The sequence below is a fragment of the Prionailurus bengalensis genome, chromosome E3 (assembly GCF_016509475.1).
Source record: "Prionailurus bengalensis isolate Pbe53 chromosome E3, Fcat_Pben_1.1_paternal_pri, whole genome shotgun sequence".
Lineage (NCBI taxonomy): Eukaryota > Metazoa > Chordata > Mammalia > Carnivora > Felidae > Prionailurus > Prionailurus bengalensis.
The window spans coordinates 810958-820002 of NC_057357.1; positions in this window are offsets into that span (position 1 = coordinate 810958).

Genomic DNA, 9045 nt, shown 5'->3' on the forward strand with positions numbered 1-9045 from the left:
ATATGCACTGAGGCTACAACTTTCCCTCTAGTTCCAGCCTTACCTGCATCTCTGTGCTGGGGTCTGCCTGGGAGAACTGCAGAGGGTGGCAGAAGACCACTGGCCAGTGAGCCTGGGCCTCGATCTGGCCAGAAAGTGCACATCCCTCATCCTCATTCCACCACGAGAAGTGCAGGTGTCCGTCCAGTGAGACTCCTGTCAGGAGGAGATTCCCCCAGGCTGGCTGTCTCCTGGGAGCCCAGGGACCCCTCAAGTTGGGCCACCATCAAGGGACACATCCCAACACCGCCTCTTGCCCTGTGAGTCCAAGGAAGGGGAAACAACCTTGTTGTGAGGCCCAGGGCTCCAGCCAGTCCTTGCTCCCAGATGGGTCAGAAAATACCACTAAGGAGAGCTGCTGAGGGGCTGGGCCTGCTAGACACACCCATCAGTCCACCCTTGGCTACGAAACGCAGGTCACAGCCCAGCTCCCTGGCCTCTCATGGTCTAGGCTAATTAGATCAATTACAGGGGCACCTGGGGCACCAGAGCAGGTTGTGCCAAATGGTTGGGGTGAGTGGGGTAACCCTGGACCCCTCTCACTGTCTATCCTTTAGGAAGCAACCAACGGGTAGCTGTGTTTTTTTACGGGCAGTGACAAAACTCCAGCCCAGAGCCCTTCACCTGCTCTGCACTGAGTGGCCAGAGGCCAAGCAAGGGCCCCACACATGCCTGGTGCCTACTCTGTTATTAGAACTGACATTAGGCTGCTCTTACAGTCAGCTAACACTTCAGAGTGAGTTCCCTCCGTGCCAGCCTCTGCTCTGGGAGTTCCTACATGTTGTAGTTGCTTCTTAAAAGGTCTATGGAGTAGTAAGTATTGTTATTACACCCATTGCAGAGTTGGGGAAACTGAGGCATGGAGAGAGTGACTAACCGCTGGGTTCTGAACTCCTATAGCCTGACCCCAGGCCCACAGGCACCGGCCCTGCTGTGGAAGCCCAGATCATTTGGGGCTGCTTCTCTTGCACCTGAATCCTCCTCTGAGCCCCCCACCCCACACACGCTGGACCCAGAGACCCCGAGAAGTAGCATCTCACAGCCGCCAGAGAATGGGTTCACGTCCTTGCAAATCAGGCTTCGATTATAATCCTTGTCGGGAGCTTCGGGTGTTGGAGAGAAACAGAGCTTGACAACTATCTTCTCATTACAGAAGCTCCCCGTCTCCAGTTCCTGGCAAATGACAGGCTGGCGCAGGCAGGGCCCAAGACAAGCCAGGCTGGAGACGCAGACGCTAATCAGGGTGGACACGCCCAGTGACAGAGACCTGTCCACAGCACCTGTCACCATGGCCCTGCGTTGGCTGCTGGCTGCTCCTGAATGTTCACAGTTGGCAGCTGTGCCTGGAGCTTCCTCCCAGAGCCTGGGCCTGCACTGAGACTGCTCCCTTCCACAGAGGGGTGGGGTCCACTCAGGACAGGAGAGTCACGGTGGGAGTCTGGGGGAGAGTGCTGTCCTTCCAGAGGGTGGCCGTATGCGGAAGGAGCAGCATGGAGGGTGGGGAGCCTGTGGTCCAGCCTGGGGAACGCAACACTCCCTGAGAGCCCCAGCTGCAGCCCAGAGGCCATGGGAGACATGGGAGCCACGTCCTTGGAAGGCTCACTTCCTTTCGTGCTCGGCCCTGGGAGTGTGCCCAGCTTGGGGGGCTTGTGAGAGTCCAACCGCCACCAGACTCTGAGTTTGAGCGGATCCTGGGGCTGGTTTCCCAAGGGAAGGCCCAGCCATAAGCAAGCCTGGGAGGGTCCCCTGTCGCCCTGCTTCCTCAAGGTGCTCTAGCCCCTCCCCCTCCTCCATCCTCCTGTCTCTGTGCGTGCCGAATCTCATACCAAGTCCGCCTGCTGCCCCGAACCTCCCCGACCTTCACATCTCTGCGTACTTGTTTGACCGGGAAAACTTTGGCTACACTAGTCTGTAAACTTACCTCCATGAACAGCATGCTGTGGATAGATTCCACTGTTGTCGAACATTCTTCATAAACACGGCTCCTAGTGATGAAACAGACATTCACCACATGATTGCGTCAGGACGCACCTCCTTGCTAGTAGGCACTCACCTGGTTTCCAGCGTGTCACGATAATGAAGTGAACCTCTTCCTGCACGCAGCTTGGGTGGGGACTCTAGCTACTGTCCTAGGAAAGATTCCTGAAGTAGAACTGCTGGGCCAAAGAGCACGTCTGTTTACTCCAAGGCTGCACGTGTGTGCGTGCATGTGTGCATGCTCACACATACGTGTGTGCGTGTGCCCACGTGTGCTCATGCACGCGTGTGCGTGTGCCCACATGTGCTCATGTACGCATGTGCGCACACTTGTGTGCTCGTGTGTGCGCACGCATGCATGTGTGTGTGCGTGTGTTTACGCGGGTGCGGGTGACAATCTCAAACCTATGCAAAGGTTGCAAATGCGGTGCAAGGATTTTTTTCTGACTGCTCTAAAAATAAGCTGCTGACTGTAAGGCTCCATCACCCCCAAAATCTTTCCACAAACGAGGACGCTGTGCTACATCAGGGCGGCACAACCATCACAATCAAACCAGGAAAGGGACACGATGCTTTGTTAATCCTGTTACACTGCACTAACCTAATCCTGGGCTGCATCCAAGTTCTGCCATTTGTCCCCATGCTGCCATCAGAGAAAGAAGGTCCAGCTTAGAGCTGTGTGCTGGCTTCTTTACCCTCTTTCTTCTCAGTCAGGAGAAGCTCTTAGTCTCGTCTGGACTCTCACGATCTTGGTGCATTTGAAGAACACAGGTCAGTTACTTTGTGGAGCATCTGTCCATTTGGGTTTGTCTGATGTCTCGTCATGATTAGATGCACCTCTAGCAGGAATGCCGCACAAGGAACTGTCCTAATCACACATCAGGTGGCAATTTGTCCCCTTACGGATGATGTTCCTGTCACCTGACTACCCCCGTGTCCCCTAGTCTTCTCCACTTATTTTCTTTGCAGTTAATAAGAATTTTGAGAGAGGGGCACCTGGGTGGCTCAGTCAGTTGACCATCCGACTCTTGATTTCAACTCAGGTCATGATTTCATGGTTCATGAGCTTGAGCCCTGCGCTGGCCTCTGTACTAACAGTACGGAGCCTGCTTGGGATTCTTTCTCTCTCCTCTCTCTGCGCGCCCCCCCCCCCCGCCCCCGTGCATGCTCCCTCTCTCTCAAAATAAATAAACTTAAAAAAAAAAGAATTTTGAGAGAAGGAACTTTGAGTCTATTTCAATGTTCCATTTCTCATGGAATTTTGAACTTATTTGTGCATTTCTTTACATCAGTTTAATGTGTGGTTTCTAGTATATGCAATCTGTCCCTAATTTTACTTATTCTGATGCTGCAATTGTCCTAGAGTTGGCAGGTGGGACCCTCCATACTGGCTTCTGTGGTGTCTGATGTGTTGCCACCATTCTGGAAGCATTTCCTGTCTCGCACAGTCTGATCTTTCCTGCGCGTCTTTCCCTGCTCCAGCACCAAAATGAGCTGTCGGCCCAAAAAGTCCTCATTTCTTTTAGTGAAAGGGGTACTCAGGCCAATCTCTCAGGGTGCTGTGTGCAGAGTGCCAGGTTGCCCCTACTTGCGGGCTCCCCGGTGGATGCTGCCTCCTCCAAGGAAGCTCTGAGTGATGACCCACCATGCTGGCCTCATCCTGCCCTTGCCCCTGGGCTCATTCCCTGAAAAGAATGGCCCTGAAATCTTTAGGAAGGGACTGAGCAGTGAAAGGGAAGGAGAAAAAGAGGAGCCGTGTCAACATCTTTCATTAATTAAGGCTGAAGAAAGTCTGTATTTTTCTACCACCAATACCACCACAAGAACTTGAAAGGCCTCATTACCAACACTGCATACAATCCTCTTAAAGTCAGTAACAGTTTCCATTCTAAGTCTGATTTGGTCAGTAACGATGCTAAACATTTTTCCGTGTTTACTGTTATCATTTTTGTGTTTGTCTTTCATGTCTTTTGCCTTTTGATAATCATTTCTAAGAAATTCTTACATACTAGGGGAGCATGCCTATAAATTTTTTATAATTAAATTACCTTCCTAATTTTTCGTCCTTCTTTTCGTCTTAATTTATAATTTCAATGTCAATTCAAATCTGTTTTTTGTGTGCTCGCTTACATTTTTTTCTTAAAAATGACATTTTCATCTTAGAGTGGATAGAACTTAGAGTTTTCTACTTAGAGTCCTGTTTTGTCTTGTCTTCTTGTTCTTTGGTGGTTTTGTTTTGAAATCAAATCTGCCTAGAATTTAGTACATTCTAAGTACATTCTTAGTACATTCTAAGATCTACTTTTAGTGTATGTAATTTATTTCTTGGTCCCATATGATTGACTGAATAGCTTTTCTTCGTTGATTAATGATGATCCTATTAACATTTAGTAGACTGTTACATGAACACATAAAATTATTGCATAAATTCTGATTCTTTCCAGTGATCTATGATCTTCCATTGATATAAATGAGGGCTCCTGCAGGCGCACTACCTTTTGTGGCTGATTGTAGCTTGGACTACAGCTGGAGGTCTGGTAAGTAATCTCTGACCTCAAGAGAGGCCTCTTCTCTAAAGGTGCTTGCGGTTCTTCACATTCACTTCTTCTCCAGGTGAGCTTGAATCACAAGCTTCAAAGATCGAGATATAATTTTGTCGTGACTCATACGACATCTTTAAAACCCAGGAGAATTAACGCATACGCTATTCCGTCTTTGCCTTCCGGTGATGGTGTCTCTTTCGCTCACTGTTTCAATAACCTCAGTGAGATAGTGAGCATTTTCCACATTAAGCCACTGTCTTTCTGGATAAGTTAACTCCTAGGTACTTACCACTGAGATCAGGCCTCAGTTTGTCCCTATCACATTTTCCAAATCACCACTGACTTTCTTTGGAAACATGCTCATTTCATACATCTTGTTGCCATTGTCCTTCCTACAAAATGCTATGCACTTCCCACCTCCCCCCACCGCCCTGGCTCTATACCCCAGACACATTTGCTCAGGTCTGCAGTGGCCAGCCATGTAGCCAGCTCCCTGCATCTGGAAGGAGAGGTCCTGATGGGAAGGGCCCACCATGGTGGCCTTGGGGAAGAACCCCCCAGAAGACGCGCAGGCAGCCCTGCCCTCTGATGTGCCCAGAGCCAGCAGGGACCCTCTTCTGCCAAACCCACACCCACACACCCACCCGCAGTCCCTGTGCTCTTTGCTCATGGAAATACCTCCGTGGTCTGTGACTACTCACCCACGTTCCCAACTTCCTGTGCTGGAGGCAACTTGTGTCTCTTCCTTTTTACTTCATTTGTTCTTTACATATTTTTTAACCTTCCAGCGTCCCTGTGAGAAGGAAGGGCAGCGAACAACACTGAACACCACCAGCTCATGACCATCACAGCCTGCCGTCTCTTACAGGGGAGCCTTAGAAACCGAGACCCTCCCCACACTCACTTAAGGAGCAAATACGCAGTACGAGATGAAGACCTACAGCACACACACCTCCCTCCCATCTTCTCACGAAAGACCGCGCTCAGTGGCGGTCAGAGCGGCACTGCATGACGGTCACCTCTCGCTCATCTCTCAGGATAACAGAGGCCCGCGCTCCCACTGTCAGCCTGTGGTCATGGGATCGTGTGCCCCTCCTCACACAGGGGGCATACTAGGCAGAGACCTGGCTTCCGAGGTCCCGGGGCCCTTTGGCCCTCCTATGACCCCTGGTGATCTGCATCTGGGCGGCTTCCCGAAAACCCATCTCGTGGTCAAGTGTATGTGGTCTCCAGCAACTGTTTCCTGAAGATGTGGATTACAGAATGGAGGGACCTTTGGTGAAATCTGCATTGCGCATTTTCCTGCAAGGACATCTCCAAAGACATTTTAAAAATACATGTGGAAAAAAATCAGGTTTTCAAAAATAGTAAACGTTACAAACTAAGCTGCGCATTTCCTCTTTTCTGTATAAAACAGAACACGCGTGGTTATTTTTAGCTCCTGGAGCTCCACTGGGAACGTGGGGCATTAGTATGTGCCAGTGTATACACAGAGAAGTCCTTGTTTTGTCAGCCGCTCAAGCCCTGTAAGGGCACGTGTCTTCCTAAGGGATGCGTGTAAGCAAACCACTGTCTTCCCTTATGCTGATGCTGGTCTGAGTGTGAATGGGCTGAGGCGGGAAGGAGATGGGTGGGTGCTGTGGACACAGATCATTTACTCGGCAGACAGTCCCCGCTTCCTGCCCGAGGGGCTCTGGGACTGAGGAGTCAGTGGGAGGGAAGCAAGACAGACAGGGTCCTGCTCCGGAGGCACTCGGTCTGGTGGAGGGAGGAATGCCATTCTCTCAACCCTCTTGGGGTCTCTGGCCTGGGCCTGAGACTTAGCAGGAGAAAGACACACAAGTTTATTTTACGTAAGTTCTTCATCACATGGGAGGGAGCCCTCATAAGGAGAACAAAGACCCAGGATTGGCAAAAACGAGAGGTTTCATGCTAGTGTGAACAGAAAGGGACAGTGGGAAAGTATCCAAAATACCTGGATAGGAGTTATTTCAACAAGAATTCTCTCGGCCTGGGCTCCCGTCCCCTTGGCAAGACCACTTCCTTCCCCCTGGTGCAGGGACAGCAACTTCACCCTGGTCTGTGTCCTGCTCTCAGGAAGCAAGGGGGAGATACGGACGCTCTTCTTGTACCTGCTGTTTTTCAAGTGCCTTCTGCTCAAATCATCTTATGCCAAAGTGGGGTGGCCGTCTTGGGGTGGCGTGTTCGGCCACCGTTTACGGTGAACAAGTAGGAAGACGAGTGACAGTTTGCACCGTGCTGTGTTCTGGCTGAAAGACACATAAGGGAAGCCCTTCCAAACCTGCTCCAGACAGACTCTAGGCAAAGGCTGGGGGTGGGGGCTGTAAAGGACGTTTGTTTTCAAAGTCAGGAGTCCTACGCAAATATTAAAAAAAAAAACAAAACAAAAAACAAAAAACCACACGACAACACGGCACATACTTTGTTTAACTTGTGAGGAACACGTAAGATATTACAACCAGTTCAAGGCAGAGTTCAGACACATTCGTATACAGGCAATCAGAAATGCTGAAATAAATCTACAAATTAATGTCAGTATCAACAGGGCAATTGCATTCCAAAGGACAAAATTTAGTTGCATTTCTATGGGCAATAATTAGTTGCATTATTATAAGTTTCCTACAGTTTAAAAGCTGTAAAATAGCTCAAGGCAATAAAAGGCACAGGCCCGAACTGAATCACAAAACCTAGAGGGGGAACGACAATAATTTTTTTTTCTATCTTAATGTTTCACATTTTTTTCTAACAGGGCAAACATTCAGTTCTGTCTCAGCATGGCTAGGCCTCTGCATGAGGTGATATGGTGTCTTTCAGAAAACTGAGCCAGAGACCAGTGCACTGGGAATGGGGTGAGGGCTGCAATCCCAGGGAAGGAGTAAGAGGCAGGAGCAGGAGTGTCAGTGGGAAGAAAGGGGAATAAATACAGAGTGATGCCCTTTGGTTTTGCTGTTGGTGGGTTTTTTTTGTTTTTGTTTTTCTTTTTGGCTTGCCACAGATTATAAAGGAAACAGCAAGATGATGGCTCACTGAGTTATCTTCAGGGAGACTTTAGGGAACCACTGCCTCTCTAGACCTTCTAGAGAAAAGGCAAGCAATTTATCTGCCGGTCTCTTCAGGTTGGTCAAGACCCTTCCAAGCATCTACTGGCCTTTGCCCAAAGCAGGAGCTGTGACCACCGGGGAAGTCATCACAGTGGAGGCAGGCTTCTCGAACCATAAAGAGGTGCACCTGCACACACTCTGGCTGGTCCATGTGAGGTGGAGCCGATGGGGTAGACGGAAGGGGTGGGGTCTATGGGGCCAGTGAGGCAGGTGGGGCGGATGGAAGCGATGAGGGAGCTTGGGGCACGGCGAGGGCAAATACAGGCTGGCATCACCCCCACCCCCCTCCCTGGTGGAATATGTGTGATATTCCTCGGACGCTCCTGGCTGCCCAAGAACAAAGGAAAGGGGTTTAAGTGCTTGCCATGGTGATGTGGGAAACTGCAGCAAATGAAAAATTAAATTTCCTTACTGCCTACAGCCCATTGACAAGTCCTTGAGACCGGCAGAGGGACCTCCCTCTAGGAGCTCAGCTGCCTCGATGATGACACTTTGCTGGGGCCAAAAGAGAACCCTAGCTTAACATCATCCCAACCTCAAGGTTCCTGTAAGTCTACTTCCTTTATCTCAACTGCCCCAAGATACATGCTGGCAATCACACTCCAAACTTACGGCCCCCCGATAAACATCTGGGGGGGTCTCATGACCGAGGTTTTACTAAATGGTAATAAATGGTGTCTCCCTAGCAACAGCTAACCCCTCAAGGTCCCGGAAACCTTGTTTCCAAAATTCCTTAGAGACTTACTCTATCCCTGACCCCCTCCCAACCTACGGGTAAAGAATGAGCTACCTGTCACGACCCCAGAGCAGCTCTTCCCGCCAGGGGTCCTGTCCACATACTTTAATAAAATGACCTTTTTGCATCAAAGATATCTTCAAGAATTCCTTCTTGGCTGTTGGCCCCAGACCCTATGAACCCATCACCCGAAAACATCATCAGGACGGATGAGACAAGCGGGACAGATGGAGAAGATGGAAAGAACGGAATGGGCGGGCCACATGGAAGGGCATTCCTGCCGGCAGAGGTCATTTTAGCTCTGTCCCCACGTTCTACTTGCCTGCTAACAGTACCTGGGCAAAGTCTGAGCTTCTGTGGCATCTAAAGGAAGGAAAACACTCCCCAACCCGGCCATCCCTGCCCAGCTTGCCAGAGGCCAACACCAAAGCACACGTGGCCCAGGGGCCCAGTGGCCCAGTCTGGGCTCTGCTGAGGACACGTGGATGCCAGGGAGGACTGCTGTCCACAGACAGCTGGGAGCTCTGTCTGGACTCTGCCCTGTGGCCTTCTCCTTGTGTTACGTTCAACTGTATCCCTTTGCTGTAATAAACCACGGCCCTGGGGCGCCTGGGTGGCTCAGTCGGTT